The sequence below is a fragment of the Oncorhynchus nerka genome, linkage group LG13, assembly GCF_034236695.1.
Source record: "Oncorhynchus nerka isolate Pitt River linkage group LG13, Oner_Uvic_2.0, whole genome shotgun sequence".
NCBI classification, from domain to species: domain Eukaryota; kingdom Metazoa; phylum Chordata; class Actinopteri; order Salmoniformes; family Salmonidae; genus Oncorhynchus; species Oncorhynchus nerka.
Genome location: NC_088408.1, coordinates 64,094,204 through 64,112,325, shown reverse-complemented (window position 1 = coordinate 64,112,325; position 18,122 = coordinate 64,094,204). Strand labels below are relative to the sequence as shown.

The 18,122-nt window shown below is 43.0% G+C and overlaps 1 pseudogene; it reads right to left on the bottom strand.

Annotated features, from left to right (window-relative positions):
* The window catches only part of LOC115139851 (spermatid perinuclear RNA-binding protein-like), a 55,413-nt pseudogene that overhangs the window by 12,468 nt on the left and 24,823 nt on the right, over nucleotides 1–18,122 (bottom strand).

Here is an 18,122-nt window from a genome sequence, read left to right as displayed (position 1 = left end):
AGGAAAGTATCCAGACGATCGTGTGCTGGATGACTAGTAGGCTAGATGTGAATGTTCTGAAGGATTCATTCTAATCAATCACCTGAATCATTTACGAGCCCCATCAACAGCCAATGGGCCAACAGCAGGACAATAATTCTTGCTTTGTCTGAGATCAAATCTTATTAGTCAAATACTTACAGTGAAATGCTTACTTACAAGGCCATAACCAACAATGCAGTTTAAAAAATACGAATAAGAAATAAAAGGAACAAGTAATTAAAGAGCAGCAGTAAAATAACAATAGCGTGACTATATACATGAGGTACCAGTACAGAGTGAATGTGCGGGGGAACCAGTTAGTGGAGGTAATTGAGGTAATATGTACATGTAGGTAGAGTTATTAAAGTGACTATGCATAGATAACAACAGAGAGTAGCAGCAGTGTAAAGGGGGGAGGGGCAATGCAAATAGTCTGGGTAGCCATTTGATTAGATGTTCAGGAGTCTTATGGCTTGGGGGTAGAAGATGTTTAGAAGCCTCTTGGACCTAGACTTGGCGCTCCGGTACCGCTTGCCGTGCGGTAGCAGAAAGAACAGTCTATGACTAGGGTGGCTGGAGTCTTTGACAATTTTTAGGGCCTTCCTCTGACACCGCCTGGTGTATAGAGGTCCTGGATGGCAGACATGAGTGCTACAGGTTGGTAGTCATTTTGGCAAATTACCTTAGTCTTCTTGGGCACAGGGACTATGCTGGTCAGCGTGAAACATGTTGGTATTACAGAGGGGTTGAAAATGTCAGTGAAGACACTTGCAAACAAAGGTTTCTGTACCAAATACAGTGGGGCAAAAAAGTATTTAGTCAGCCACCAATTGTGCAAGCTCTCCCACTTAAAAAGATGAGAGAGGCCTGTAATTTTCATCATAGGTACACTTCAACTATGACAGACAAAATGAGAAAACAAAATCCAGAAAATCACATTGTAGGATTTTTAATGAATTTATTTACAAATTATGTTAGAAAATTAGTATTTGGTCACCTACAAACAAGCAAGATTTCTGGCTCTCACAGACCTGTAACTTCTTCTTTAAGAGGCTCCTCTGTCCTCCACTCGTTACCTGTATTAATGGCACCTGTTTGAACTTGTTATCAGTATGAAAGACACCTGTCCACAACCTCAAACAGTCACACTCCAAACTCCACTATGGCCAAGACCAAAGAGCTGTCAAAGGACACTAGAAACACAATTGTAGACCTGCACCAGGCTGGGAAGACTGAATCTGCAATAGGTAAGCAGCTTGGTTTGAAGAAATCAACTGTGGGAGCAATTATTAGGAAATGGAAGACATACAAGACCACTGATAATCTCCCTCAATCTGGGGCTCCACGCAAGATCTCACCCCGTGGGGTCAAAATGATCACAAGAACGGTGAGCAAAAATCCCAGAACCACACAGGGGGCCCTAGTGAATGACCTGCAGAGAGCTGGGACCAAAGTAACAAAGCCTACCATCAGTAACACACTACGCCGCCAGATACTCAAATCCTGCAGTGCCAGACGTGTCCCCCTGCTTAAGCCAGTACATGTCCAGGCCCGTCTGAAGTTTGCTAGAGAGCATTTGGATGATCCAGAAGAAAATTGGGAGAATGTCACATGGTCAGATGAAACCAAAATATAACTTTTTGGTAAAAACTCAACTCGTCGTGTTTGGAGGACAAAGAATGCTGAGTTGGATCCAAAGAACACCATACCTACTGTGAAGCATGGGGGTGGAAACATCATGCTTTGGGGCTGTTTTTCTGCAAAGGGACCAGGACGACTGATCCGTGTAAAGGAAAGAATGAATGGGGCCATGTATCGTGAGATTTTGAGTGAAAACCTCCTTCCATCAGCAAGGGCATTGAAGATGAAACGTGGCTGGGTCTTTCAGCATGACAATGATCCCAAACACACTGCCCGGGCAATGAAGGAGTGGCTTCGTAAGAAGCACTTCAAGGTCCTGGAGTGGCCTAGCCAGTCTCCAGATCTCAACCCCATAGAAAATCTTTGGAGGGAGTTGAAAGTCTGTTGCCCAGCAACAGCCCCAAAACATCACTGCTCTAGATCTGCATGGAGGAATGGGCCAAAATACCAGCAACAGTGTGTGAAAACCTTGTGAAGACTTACAGAAAACGTTTGACCTCTGTCATTGCCAACAAAGGGTATATAACAAAGTATTGAGATTTTGTTATTGACCAAATACTTATTTTCCACCATCATTTGCAAATAAATTCATAAAAGATTTTCCTCATTTTGTCTGTCATAGTTGAAGTGTACCTATGATGAAAATTACAGGCCTCTCATCTTTTTAAGTCAGAGAACTTGCACAATTGGTGGCTGACTAAATACTTTTTTGCCCCACTGTATATCAATGATGTTGCTCTTGCTGCGGGCGATTCCCTGATCCACCTCTACACAGACGACACCATTCTGTATACTTCTGGCCCTTCCTTGGACACTGTGCTATCTAACCTCCAAACGAACTTCAATGCCATACAACACTCCTTCCGTGGCCTCCAACTGCTCTTTAACGCTAGTAAAACCAAATGCGTGCTTTTCAACCGTTCACTGCCTGCACCCGCACGCCCGACTAGCATCCCCACCCTGGATGGTTCCGACCTAGAATATGTGGACATCTATAAGTACCTAGGTGTCTGGCTAGAGTGTAAACTCTCCTTCCAGACTCATATCAAACATCTAAATCCAATCTAAAATCAAATCTAGAGTCGGCTTTCTATTCCGCAACAAAGCCTCCTTCACTCACGACGCCAAACTTACCCTAGTAAAACGGACTATCCTACCAATCCTCGACTTCGGCGAAGTCATCTACAAAATAGCTTCCAATACTCTACTAAGCAAACTGGATGCAGTTTATCACAGTGCCATCCGTTTTGTTACTAAAGCACCTTATACCACCCACCACTGCGACCTGTATGCTCTAGTCGGCTGGCCCTCGCTACATATTTGTCGCCAGACCCACTGGCTCCAGGTCATCTACAAGTCCATGTTAGGTAAAGCTCCGCCTTATCTCAGTTCACTGGTCACGATGGCAACACCCACCCGTAGCACGCGCTCCAGCAGGTGTATTTCACTGATCATCCCTAAAGCCAACACCTCATTTGGCTACCTTTCCTTCCAGTTCCCTGCTGCCTGTGACTGGAACCAATTGCAAAAATCGCTGTTGGAGACTTTTATCTCCCTCACCAACTTTAAACATCTGCTATCTGAGCAGCTAACCTATCGCTGCAGCTGTACATAGTCCATCAGTAAATAGCCCACCCAATTTACCTACCTCATCCCCATACTGTTTTTATTTATTTACTTTTCTGCTCTTTTGCACACCAGTATCTCTACCTGCACATGACCATCTGATCATTTATCACTCCAGTGTTAATCTGCAAAATTGCAATTATTTGCCAACCTCCTCATGCCTTTTGCACACAATGTATATAGACTTTTTTTTCCTACTGTGTTATTGACTTGTTTATTGTTTACTCCATGTGTAACTCTGTGTTGTTGTCTGTTCACACTGCTATGCTTTATCTTGGCCAGGTTGCAGTTGTAAATGAGAACTTGTTCTCAACTAGCCTACCTGGTTAAATAAAGGTGAAAAAATAAATAAATAAATGCTTTTCTGCAAAGGGGACAGGACGACTGTACCGTATTGAGGGGAGGATGGATGGGGCCATATATCGCGAGATCTTGGCCAACAACCTCCTTCCCTCAGTAAGAGCATTGAAGATGGGTCGTGGCTGGGTCTTCCAGCATGACAACGACCCGAAACACACAGCCAGGGCAACTAAGGAGTGTCTCCGTAAGAAGCTTCTCAAGGTCCTGGAGTGGCTTAGCCAGTCTCCAGACCTGAACCCAATAGAAAATCTTTGGAGTGAGCTGAAAGTCCATATTGCCCAGCGAAAGCCCCGAAACCTGAAGGATCTGGAGAAGGTGTGTATGGAGGAGTGGGCCAAAAACCCTGCTGCAGTGTGTGCAAACCTGGTCAAGAACTTCAGGAAACGTATGATCTCTGTAATTGCAAACAAAGGTTTCTGTACCAAATATTAAGTTCTGCTTTTCTGATGTATCAAATACTTATGCCCTGCAATAAAATGCAAATTAATTACTTAAATCATACAATGTAATTTTCTGGATTTTTGTTTTAGATTCCGTCTCTCACAGTTTAAGTGTACCTATGATAACAATTACAGACCTCTACATGCTTTGTAAGTAGGAAAACCTGCAAAATCGGCAGTATTTCAAATACTTGTTCTCCCCAAGGTATATATACATATATATAACATACACAAAGATATTCGGCCCATATGAACTAGTTTAATTTATGCCAAAAAATAACCATACATGATTTAAAGAAAATCAGCAAACATTTTTTTTTCACATTCTTTAATAAGACTCAAACACAAACACGCAATAGGCTACAGCTCGCTTCACAGCTGCTTCCCAACGAAATACAGGGAAACTCAAGGATTTGTAGCCTATAGTGCGAGTGCGCTGAGGGCTCTGTACGCAGCGTTGGGCCCTCCCAGAAGCATTTTGCGCAACAAAAAGCAGCTTAAGCGTGTAAGTGTGTATAAAGACTTGCCTCCATGATGAAGCGTTTGTCGCAGCTGCCGCCGGTCTCTGATAGGAGTTCGTACTTCAGGCCTCTGCGTTTCTCATTCAGCTCCATCACTGGGTTCTTGCCCCCAGCCGTAAGGAGAGGGCCTGGGGTGCGGGACTAGGGATAATAATAGAATGAAATCACTACCTCTCTAGAATTGTAAGAGATGGGGTTCAGTCGGTGAATCACACAAAACATATCCATTATGGATGTACACCAGTTTAACAACTATCGCATATACTGTAAGCAATCACAATGAAAGATTTATAATAGGTTTCCATGTTAGTGTGCCAGTTGTGTGGTAACATCATGTGGTCAGTGTGATGGTTGTGTGGTTAGCTAGTGTTCGTGTGACGGTCATGTTGTGTTGGGAGTGTGACTGTTGTGTAGTTACCTCGTGTGCGTCTGTGGAGGAGGTGACAGAGTTTCTGCTGGAGCTGGTGGACATCCTGTCATTTCTGTCACTTCTATGGTTGCGTCCCTCGCCGTCAGACCTCTCGTCAGCACTCAGGGAGTCCAGGTCCACATCGAAGTCAGCTGGGTAACCTAGTGCCTGTAGGACCTGGAGAACAGGAGCAAGAGGAACAAAGATAGTAAAATAATATATAAGATCAAGAGGAAGAGCACTTCCTTGGACACTGTGTGTTGTCATGGTAGAGTGCACCCAATAGTTGTGTCATATCTACAATGTATCAATGTAATAATAGTGTCTGTGTCACAGTTCTACAATACATGTACAGATTATTCTACATCATCTTTCTTAAAAATCCACTCTTCTCCATCAATCCAATACAATGCTTCTCTCATGGTACTGGCCTCTGCCTGTCCTAACTGCTAGTCTTCATCATGTCGTAACATGCATCCCTCCATGTATTCTTCCCATGCCATTTACTGAAATAGGTTTGTTGGGTACCTTAAGTGCTACTTGTAGTTTGGCCGTCTTCTTGGAGGCGCCAGAAGCCTCGTAGACAGTGCCGTGGATGTCCACAGACATGGTGAAGACTGGAGCGTGGACTGGGCCGGACAGGGACAACAGCTTGTACTGCAGCCCCGGGTGGACCTGGTTCAGTTTTATCACGGCGTTCATGGAGTGGTTGGGGTCCATCCTGTTACTGTCCAGAACTAGGAGGAAACATGGATACCATACAGGGTTTCAATTACATAAATTAAAAGTATAGGAGATAGATTGTGATTTTGAACAGTACTTTATAAACTCTGCAACAACAACAAAAAAGTCCCTCTTTTCAGGACCGTCTTTCAAAGATAATTTATAAAAATCCAAATTACTTCACAGATCTTCATTGTAAAGGGTTTAAAACACTGTTTCCCATGCTTGTTCAATGAACCATAAACAATTAATGAACATGCACCTGTGGAACGGTCGATAAGACACTTAGACGGTAGGCAATTAAGGTCACAGTTATGAAACTTAGGACACTGAAGAAGCCTTTCTACTGACTCTGAAAAACACCAAACGTGAACGTGTCTTAGGCATGCTGCTAGGAGGCATGATGACTACTGATGTGGCCAGGGCAATAAATTGCAATGTCCATACTGTGAGACACCTAAGACGGCGCTACAGGGAGACAGAACGGACAGCTGATCGTCCTCGCAGTGGCAGACCAAATGTAACAACACCTGCACAGGATGGGTACATCCGAACATCACACCTGCGGGACAGGTACAGGATGGCAACAACAGCCCGAATCCCTCCATCAGTGCTCAGACTGTCCGCAATAGGCTGAGGGAGGCTGGACTGAGGGCTTGTAGGACTGTTGTAAGGCAGGTCCTCACCAGACATCACCGGCAACAACGTCGCCTATGGGCACAAACCCACCGTCCCTGGACCAGACAGGACTGGCAAAAAGTGCTCTTCACTGACGAGTCGCAGTTTTGTCTCACCAGGGGTGATGGTCAGATTCAAATGTATTAAGGAATGAGCGTTACACCGAGGCCTGTAAGGGATCAATTTGGAGGTGGAGGGTCCGTCATGGTCCAGACACAGCATGTCTGGGACCTGTTGGATCTTAGGGTGAGGGCTAGAGCCATTACCCACATAAATGTCCAGGAACTTGCAGGTGCCTTGGTGGCAGAGTAGGGTAACATCTCACAGCAAGAAGTGGAAAATATAGTGCAGTCCATGAGGAGGAGATGCACTGCAGTACTTAATGCAGCTGGTGGCCACACCAGATGCTGACTGTTACTTTAGATTTTGACCCCCCCCTTTGTTCAGTAACATTTCTGTTAGTCACGTCTGTGGAACTTGTTCAGTTTATGTCTCAGTTGTTGAGTCTTGTTATGTTCATACAAATATTTACACATGTTAAGTTTGCTGAAAATAAACGCAGTTGACAGTGAGAGGACATTTCTTTTTTTTGCTGAGTTTAGGTCTAGTTCTATACAGTGGATTCTGAACTAGGTTAGCATGGCAGGTGTCAAGGCATGTCTAATCTAAATGCCCAGGCAGACAAGGAGTGACATTGAGGAAGGGAGCAGGTGTGTCAGATAGTGGGAGAACGTGGTGGTGCTAATACAAGGACAGCGTCCTATAGTGTAGGTAAGTGTCCTGTGAGAGGTGGCGAGGTGTAGAAAGAGAATTGTGTGAGAGACTGCCTGGAGGGTGATTAATCCCCAGTCCATTTCAACCCCCTATCTGTCAGTCACCTGCTTTGAACTGTGGAAGATCAAAGTCCTGTGGGATTGGAGTCACAGTGAGGGGAAATTTAATTACTGTGACAGACAGCCTTTACTAGCCATGAGGGGTAGATGAGAGATGGTATGGGATTAATACCCCACTCAGAATGCTATTTTTGAGTATTGACATTCTGGAATGTACCCGTATTCTATTATAGAGTTCTTATAAGGGCAATTGGCATAGGCTGATCTACAGAAAGTCTACGCATCTACACTACATCAAGTAATTTTCTAGGCTGAACGGAGAGGAAAGGGATTTCCCTACACTCAGGAAGGATTTAGCCAGAGCAGCAGTGAATCTGACCTCTCATCAGGTTGTGTTTCATCCTCTTGAAGAGCTGTCTGTCGTAAGTGCGTCGGTCTTCATGCTGCCTTTTACGACAGGTTCCTGTGTAATACAAATGATGGTTTCACCTTCAAGAGAACAGAGACAACCTGAGATCTCGAGCGCACACACACACACACACACACACACACACACACACACACACACACACATACCTTTGTCCAACCCCGAGAGTCTGTGTGACGGTTTGGTTGGAGTGAGAGGATTCATATTCAGGACCTTATAAAGCTGTCCAAAGGCTAGGAGGCGTAGCGCATGCTGAAACAGACAGACACCGTATGAAACCAGACAGAATGAGGGCACAAAACAAGAGTAAATAACAACCACAAGCCCTATAGAAATGAGTGATGCTAGAAATACCTACTAGAACGTAATCAATGGGTGAATTAAAAATGGAACTATCGATCAATAGCATGTATTTAATATTATACTGCGAGATTCTGCTATTTAAGTCTATAATGAAGGAAGTTAGCAGTACTTTCACAAGCCAATGCTAGCATGCGCTAGCGCAATGACTGGAATTGTACAGGCATTGCTATGCCAAAATCTAGCAGTACCCATTAATTTATTTGATTACTATTTTACTAGGATCCCCAATTAGCTCTTCCTAGTGTCCAAATAGGAAACAAAACAAACAAAATACATAACACTACAATTAATCATGTTATACAAAAAATATAAAAAATGAGTCTTTAATACTGTGCATTTCCCAGCCTCTGTTCTGGACCTGGGGAATGTGAAGAGACCTCTGGCTGCATGTCTTGTGAGGTACCGATGAGTATCTGAACTGTGTGTAAACTGCTTCAGTACCAGTTCAGTAGATTTGGCATGGGTCCCCAGATCCCCAAAAAGTTCTACAGCGGCACCATCAAGAGCATCCTGACCGATTGCATCACTGCCTGGTATGGTAACTGCTCGGTATCTGGCTACAGAGGAGTGTGTATGGCCCAGTACATCACTGGAGCCAAGCTTTCTGCCATCCAGGACCCATATACTAGGCGGTGTCAGAGGAAGGCCCAAAAAACTGTCAAAGACTCCAGTCACCCAAGTCATAGACTGTTCCTCTGCTACCGTACGGCAAGCGATACCGCAGCGCCAAGTCTAGGACTAAAAGGCTCCTTAAAAGCTTCTACCCCCAAACCATAAGACTGATGAACAATTCATAAAATGGCCAACCGGACTATTTACATTGACGACCCCCGCTTTGCTTTTACACTGCTGCTACTCCCCGTTTATTATCTATGCATAGTCACTTTACCCCTACCTACATGTACAAATTACCTCGACTAATCAGTACCACAGCACATTGACTCGGTACCGCTACCCCATGTATAGCCTCTTTATTGTGTTACTTTAAAAAATATATATATTTTACTTCAGTTTTTTTTAGTAAATATTTTCTTAACTCTATTTCTTGAACTGCATTGTTGGTTAAGGGCTTGTAACTAAGCCTTTCACGGTAAGGTCTACACTTGTATTTGGCGCATGTGACAAATCGAATTTGATTTGACCTCTTCCCATTTTAACAACCATAGAGTCTCCATGTTTTGACCATAACAGCTTGCTATCTAGGCTTTTACCCCCAGCAGTTTTAACTTTCTCAATCACCACATTATTCAGTAAGAGATCTTGGAAAGAGTTGTTACATTGGGAACATATACACAATTGCAACAACCATGACTTACTGTACAGTGCATGGACAGAACAGATTTCCTCCTACCTGGAGCGAGAAACCGAGAGATCCTCCTCACCTTCCTCTACCCTCCCAATAGTATTACACTGCATTCTGCTCAGGGACAGGGGCAGTCTAGAAGTGTTTTATGTTAGCAGCACTAAGCAGTGCTAGTGCGGTGGGAATGCTTTCCCACGCTCGTTAGTGGGCTAATTAGGCCTCCATCATGAGTGTCCTCAGCTCCAAGGGGCTGTAGAGGTCGAGTCTGGGGTGCTGTAGCAGCACTGATTTAACTATAGACATTGACTGGGCCTCTGGAGTGGCCTTGGGGCCACTTTAAATAAACCTCATCATCCAATCAAAGTGAGGGAGAAGGTACTATAACGTCATTTCTTTCCTGATGTATACAAGTCTGACTTTACAGCATTGTAGGTATGTAATATACAGTTGAAGTTGGAAGTGTACATACACCTTAGCCAACTACATTTAAACTCAGTTTTTCACAATTCCTGCCATTTAATCCTAGTAAAAATTCCCTGTCTAAGGTCAGTTAGAGTGGTCAATCACCACTTTATTTTAAGAATGTGAAATGTCAGAATAAGAGTAGAGAGAATAATTTATTTCAGCTTTTATTTCATTATCAGTGGGTCAGAAGTTTACATACACTCAATTAGTATTTGGTAGCATTGCCTTTAAATTGTTTAACTTGGGTCAAATGTTTCAGGTAGCCTTCTGCAAGCGTTCCACAATAAATTGGGTGAATTTTGGCCCATTCCTCAGAGCTGTTGTAACAGAGTCAGGTTTGTAGGCCTCCTTGCTCACACACGCTTTTTCAGTTCTGCCCACAAATTTCTATGGGATTGAGGTCAGGGCTTTGTGATGGCCGCTTTGTGATGGCCACTCAATACCTTGACTTCGTTGTCCTTAAGCCATTTTGACACAACTTTGGAAGTATGCTTGGGCTCATTGTCCATTTTGAAGACCCATCTGTGACCAAGATTTAACTTCATGACTGATGTCTTGAGATGTTGCTTCAATATATCCACATCATTTTCCATCCTTATGATACCAACTATTTTGGGAAGTGCACCAGACCCTCCTGCAGCAAAGCACCCCCACAACATGATGCTGCCACCCCCATGCTTCACGGTTGGGATGGTGTTCTTCGGCTTGCAAGCCTCCCCTTTTTTCCTCCAAATATAACAATGGTCATTATGGCCAAAAAGTTATATTTTTGTTTCATCAGACGAGAGAACATTTCTCCAAAAAGTACAATATTTGTCCCCATGTGCAGTTGCAAACTGTAGTCTGGCTTTTTTTATGGCGGTTTTGGAGCAGTGGCTTCTTGCTGAGCGGCCTTCCAGGTTATGTAGATATAGGACTCGTTTTACTGTGGATATAAATACTTTTCTACCGGTTTCCTCCAGCATCTTCACAAGGTCCTTTGCTGTTGTTCTGGGATTGATTGGCACTTTTCGTACCAGAGTACGTTCATCTCTAGGAGACAAAACGCGTCTCCTTCCTGAGCGGTATGACAGCTGTGTGGTCCCTTGGTGTTTATACTTTGTTTGTACAGATGAACGTACAGACGAACATGGTACCTTCAGGCATTTGGAAATTGCTCCCAAGGATGAACCAGACTTGTGGAGGTCTACAATTGTTTTTCTGAGGTCTTGGTTGACTTCTTTGGATTTTCCCATGATGTCAAGCAAAGAGGCACTTAGTTTGAAGGTAGGCCTTGAAATACATCCACAGGTACACCTCCAAGTGACTCAAATTATGTCAATTAACCTATCAGAAGCTTCTAAAGCCATGACATTTTCTGGAATTTTCCAGGGCTGTTTAAAGGCACAGTCAACTTAGTGTATGTAAACATCTGACCCACTGGAATTGTGATACAGTGAATTATAAGTGAAATAATCTGTCTGTAAACAATTGTTGGAAAAATTACTTGTGTCATGCACAAAGTAGATGTCCTAACTGACTTGCCAAAACTATAGTTTGTTAAAAAAAAAAGACATTTGTGGAGTGGTTGAAAAACGAGTTTTAATGACTTCTACCTAAGTGTATGTAAACTTCCGACTTCAACTGTATGTATTGTAGGTATGTAACTGATGTATTTAAGTGCCTCACCTGTGCATTGTGAGTGATAGCCTGAGCCTGTTGGCCTGTGATCACTGACAAGGTGTCTGTTGGCTCCTTCTCACAGGGGTCGTGAACTCCCGGCCCATCTGGAACCGCAGTAAAAATCCACATACATTATATGGGCTTACTGGGCTAACTCAGCCCATCCACCCCTAGTGAATGGGCACAGTAAGCCCCATTGAGGTCAGCAGACCACTTTCCCAGGGGATACCTGGATAGAAAACCTCATAGTCCCTGTGACTGACCTGGGAGGAGGATCCCTGAGGCGATGCACTCCATGACCCTGCGCAGGGCCTCTCCGGGCCCCAGAGGTCAGTTACAGGTTGCTATGGCCTTCTCACAGATCAGCTCTAGGGGCTGGGGGGGAGAGAATATTAGGTATTTTATTAGGATCCCCATTTGCTACTTCTAAAGCTGTATCCACTCTTCCCGGGGCCCACACAAAACATTAAATAACCTTAATAGTCAAGTAAATCACAAAAGGACAGAACTACATACATTTACAATACAAATACACGCTTTCGTACATGTATGCCTTAGCATCCCATGCATTATGTACTCATTACAACAACAATACTGCATTTTCCAATATTTTATAACCCATTGCTCCCTTTTGTTCTACTTTACTGCTTAGAAAATTGCTTTGTCTAAGCAGGTCCTGATATCTGAATCTCACAGCACCAGTTCTGTGAACACCAGGAGAGAATCTCACAACATCAAGAACAATCTGTGATTTTTCCATTTGACGTCAACACTATGCACAATCATGTTATTCATAGACACTAGTGAACGCAAGCACAACACACAAAAGAGAAATTGCAATAATCACGAGGAGTTTCACGGAAGTCATTAACTCCTGCTCAGTTACACCGTGAACAGAGCCACATTTCACGCAGCAACCTTGAATCGTATGGAGTTGCACCAAAGTATCACTCCTGCTACGTTCCCCTAAGGCAAACGCAGCAACCATGAACAGAATAGCGTCTCGCGCACTCAGGTAAATTCCCGACGTGAATAAAGCTACCTTGAGAGGGACCACACCACACACAGAGGATATCTTAACTCAACAGCACCAAATATACAGTGCATTCCTAAAGTAATCAAACCCCTTGAATTTCTTCCACATTTTGTTACGCAAGACTTATTCTAAAATGGATTCAATTGTTTTTTCCCTCAATCTACACACAATACCCGATTATGACAAAGCTTTGCAAATGTATTAAGTATTCAAACATCTGCTATCTGAGCAGCTAACCGATAGCTGCAGCTGTACATAGTCTATCGGTAAATAGCCCACCCAATTTACCTACCTACCTCATTTATATTTATATTTTACTGTTTATATTTATTTACTTTTCTGCTCTTTCGCACACCAGTATCTCTACCTGTACATGACCATCTGATCATTTATCACTCCAGTGTTAATCTGCAAAATTGTAATTATTCGCCTACCTCCTCATGCCTTTTGCACACAATGTATATAGACTCTTTTTTTCTACTGTGTTATTGACTTGTTAATTGTTTACTCCATGTGTAACTCGGTGTTGTCTGTTCACACTGCTATGCTTTATCTTGGCCAGGTCGCAGTTGTAAATGAGAACTTGTTCTCAACTAGCCTACCTGGTTAAATAAAGGTGAAATAAAAAAAAGATTTAAAAAAAATTCAGACCCTTCACTCAGTACTTTGTTGAAACACCTTTGGCAGCGATTACAGCCTAGAGTCAATGACGCTACAAGCTTGGCACATCTGTATTTGGGGAGTTACTGTTATTCTTCTCTGGGGATCCTCTCAAGCTCTGTCAGGTTGGATGGGGAGCGTCGCTGCAAATCTATTTTCAGGTTTCTCCAGAGATGTTAGATCGGGTTCAAGTCCGGGCTCTGGTTGGGCCACTCAAGGACATTCAGAGACTTGTCCCGAAGCCACTCCTGTGTGTCTTGGCTGTGTTTTTAGGGTCGCTGTCCTATTGGAAGGCGAATCTTCACCCCAGTCTGATGTCTTGAGCACTCTGGACCAGGTTTTCAGGATCTCTCTGTACTTTACTCTGTTCATCTTTCTCTTGATCCGGACTAGTTTCCCATCCCTGCCACTGAAAAATATCCCCACAGCATGATGCTGCCACCATGCTTCACCGTAGGGAGAGTCCTTTAGGTGTCTTTTGGCAAACTCCAAGCAGGCCGTCGTGTTCTTGGTCACCTCCCTGACCAAGGCTCTTCTCCCCCGATTGCTCAGTTTGGCCGGGCTGACAGTTCTAGGAAACGTCTTGGTGGTTCCAAACTTCTTCCATTTAAGAATGATGGAGGCCACTGTGTTTTTGGGGAACCTTCAATGAGTCAGACGTCTTTTGGTACCCTTTCCGAGATATGTACCTCTCCACAATCCTGTTTTGGAGCCCTAGGGGAAATTCCGTCGACCTCGTGGCTTGGTTTTTACTCTGCCCTGCACTGTCAACAGTGGGACTTGATATAGACAGGTGTGTGCCTTTCCAAATCATGTCCAATCAATTGAATTTATCACAGGTGGCCTATCACAAATTGCTGAAACATCTCAAGGACATCAAGGATGATCAATGGAAACAGGATGCACCTGAGCTCAATTTCGAGTCTCATAGCAAATCGTCTGAATACAAATGTAAATAAGGTATTTGTTTTTTATATAAAATGTAAAATATATATAAAATGTTTTTATTTAATCCATTTTAAAATCAGGCTGTAACATAACAAAATGTGGAAAAGGGGAAGGGGTCTGAATACCTTACGAATGCACTGTACATGATGTGCATACACAAATATACACCTCTTCCTCCTCTCCCTGGACCACTTACCCATCCTTTGAGAGGCTCCCACACAGTTAGTCTGTTGCACATGTCTCTGAAAATACGCATGACGATGACACACGACTTCAGATCCGTCACTCTGGCCTACAATGTGAACAGACAATGTGAACAGACTCACAATTAGAGTCTAGTGATGATAAAACACATGTACAGTCCACCATCAGGATTGCTCAATTCTTCAGTCATACAAAGGATATTAAACGATTTAAATGTTCCCCAAATATCCCTCTAGGGAGCAAACAGTTCTGAATGAGGCATGTGAAATCAGAACAGATGTCCCACCTGGAACCATTTGGTGTGTCTGAGCGTTGCCAGGGCAGCCTGGCACCACCGCCCGTCCAGCACCTCATCAAGCCCCTCCACCTCCACACCTTCCTCTGGAAAGAGGGACAGGATGAGGACACAGATTGCATTGCCCAGGGGGCCTTCAGACAGACTGCAGCACAAACACAGGCTGCATCTGAAATGGTACCCTATTCCCTATGCAGGTGGTGGTCAAAAGGAGTGCACTTTAGGGAATAGGGTGCCTATTTAGGACGTACCCATAGACACACAGGCAAGTAGGGTGGCTGGCTATAATTAGCTTCCTACTGGTCTGATAATATTTTAAAAATGGAAGGTGATAATGTCTGGAGATTATTTCTGTGACTACTGTCTTGAGGATCTCAAGGACGTTTAGAGAAGTAGTGGGAAAGCATTGGTATTGTGAAGTTGAAAAAATTTAATTGAGTCATAATTCAATTTGTTTGTCAGGCATCGTAGTAGGACCCCATGCTGGTATTTTCTGTCTTGCAGGTCAATCAGATGTTTATGGTTACTAAATCACACAGGCTTATTACTGTGGGATCAAACCTGCCCTGTCATGGCTGGAACTGAGCCATGGGAGAAAATAAAAAACAACAGTAGAACAAACATCAGAGTGTGAGGACGCCACCATGGAAAGAAAGTGAAGACTCAGCTTCCCGGGAGCAGCTACGGGGTGAATGTTTTCTCATCCCAGAGCAGACCACACTAAAGAACTCTGGGCTTAGTAAAAGAGATATCCTCTTCATCCCCTACAAATAATTAAATGTGGAAAATTGGCAATGGAACCAACATTAAATTACAACATCTACTGTATATAGGCTTACAGCTAGAACCACAACCGATTATGGATATTTCAAAGTTACAAAAAGATAACCCCGCTCCGTACAATCGAATGCCTTTTTTTGGCATGAATTATAATCGCGAGTACCGCTTATTTTAGAATCGGTAATTGTATTATGTGATGAATAAATGGCTCCAACTGTTGGGACAGGTTTTTCACTCAAATATTTATATTACCATCGACTAACCACATTGGATAGTCATATCCACTTATTTTTAGGTTTTAAATGTTAATTCCTGGCTTGGTTTATTGAGCGAGTTTGGAAATAAAATTGATTTTATGATTTCTTCAATTGCAAATTCTTGGTCTAAGATTATTCGCTTTTGAATTTAGTGGTCACACTGGCCATTTCAAATGTAAGGATATTAGCCATGTGCAGCAGCATACTGTATTTACGGAGGGGATAGTAAGAGCAGTCTATGTGTGGTTTTGCAGATCTTTGCCATAGAGACCATTGTGAACGCTGGACATTATGGAAGAGTTGGAACACAAACAAGGTGAGAAAATGATGCGAATGGGTTAACCCATGTCACACTTCCTAATGCTAGACTGAGGGCCTTCATGGTCTGCCCCAGGGGAGACCTGGGAAAAATAAAGTACAGTTATCTGCTAAGGATCTTGGCCCAGGGAATGCAAAGACTTAAATAGAACCATAGTGGCACAGAATATACACTACAGTGGCAAGAAATAGTATGTGAACCCTTTGGAATTACCTGGACTTCTGCATGAATTTGACATAAAATTTGATCTGATCTTCATCTAAGTCACAACAATAGACAGTGTGCTTAAACTAATAACTCAACTTATTGAATTTTTCTTAATGCAATAAACATTCATAGTGTAGGTTGGGAGAAGTATGTGAACCACTACGCTAATGACTTCTCCAAAAGCTAATTGGACTCAGGAGTCAACTAGCCTGGAGTCGAATCAATGAGATTTGGTTAGAGCTGCCCTGCCCCATAAAAAAAAAACTCACAAAATTTGAGTTTGCTATTCACAAGAAGCATTGCCTGATGAGAACCATGCTTCGAACAAACGAGATCTCAGAAGACCTAAGATTAAGAATTGTTGCCTTGCATAAAGATGGAAAGGGTTATAAAAGTATCTCTAAAAGTCAGTCCACGTTAAGACAAATTGTCTATAAATGGTGAAATTCCAGCACCGTTGCTACTCTCCCTTGGAGTGACCATCCTGCAAAGACGACTGCAAGAGCCCAGCGCAGAATGCTCAGAAGGTTTAAGAAGAATCCTACACTGTCAGCAAAAGACTTACAGAAATCTCTGGAAGATGCTAACATCTCTGTTGATGAGTCTACAATATGTAAAACACTAAACAAGAATAGTGTTCATGGAGGACACCATGGAAGAGCATCTGGATGTTCCACAACGCTACTGGCAAAATATTCTGTGGACAGATGAAAGTTGTGTTGTTTGGAAAGAACACACAACACTATGTCTGGTGAAAAAAAGGCACAGCACAGCAACATCAAAACCTCATAACTGTAAACTATGGTAGAGGAAGCAACATGGTTTGGGGCCGCTTTGCTGCCTCGCCTCCGGACAGCTTGCTATCAGACGGAAAAATGAATTCAAGACATTTCGCAGGAGAATGTAAGGCTGTCTCTGTCTGCCAATTGAAGCTCAACAGAAGAAAGTACGCCTTCTCGAGTGGCCCAGTCAGTCCTGACCTCAAACCGATTGAGATGCTGTGGCATGACCTCAAGAGAGCGATTCACACCAGACATCCCAAGAATAATGTGGAACTGAAACAGTTTTGTAAAGAGAAATAGTCCAAAATTCCTCCTGACTGTTGTGCAGGTCTGATCCGCAACTACAGAAAACATTTGGTTGAGGTTACTGCTGCCAAAAGAGGGTCAAACCTGTTATTAAATCCAAGGGTTCACATACTTTCTCCAACCTGCACAGTGAATGTTTACACAGTGTTCGATAAAGACATGAAAAATGATCATATTTTGTGTGATATTAGTTGAAACAGACTGTCTTTTGTCATGACCAATTTATGCAGAAATCCAGGTCATTCTAAAGGGTTCATACTTTTTCTTTCCACTATATGTCTCAGTCCCTCCAGGATTTCGCAGGGATTTTTTGTGATATTTACAGGTAAAAAATATTGATTTTGCTGCGGCAATTCCAGCAATTTGAGAGGCAACATGCAATGATTTTGATGAAAAAAAAACAGGCGATTGGAGCCTCAAGAGCCCTTCCTACGCAGAATTGTCTCCCCAGTTTCCACCAGCTGCAGGTCATGACGAAGCCATCAATCACAAGGAACACATTCTAAAAAGACAACCCCAATTAGAGCTCTCTGCGTCATCAGCTTAGACTTTGATTAGTGACCACAAAACGAAGACAATTAATAACACGTATTAATATCTTGGCAGCAGCTAATGGGGATCCATAATAAATACAAATACAACTGGTTTTACAACATGAAATTATGGTATGTCATTCTGAGCAAATCAACAGTGAAGTTAGAGTCGTCAAATATCAATGGGCAAAGAAGTCTTCAACAAAATATCAAATATGTTGAATATCGGCAATCAAGAAGGCAGTTGGATACCAGTTGCCTGTCTTCTGTCGGCTCTCAATTGGACATTGACCAGAACTTCATGGTGTACAAGCGACCAGAAT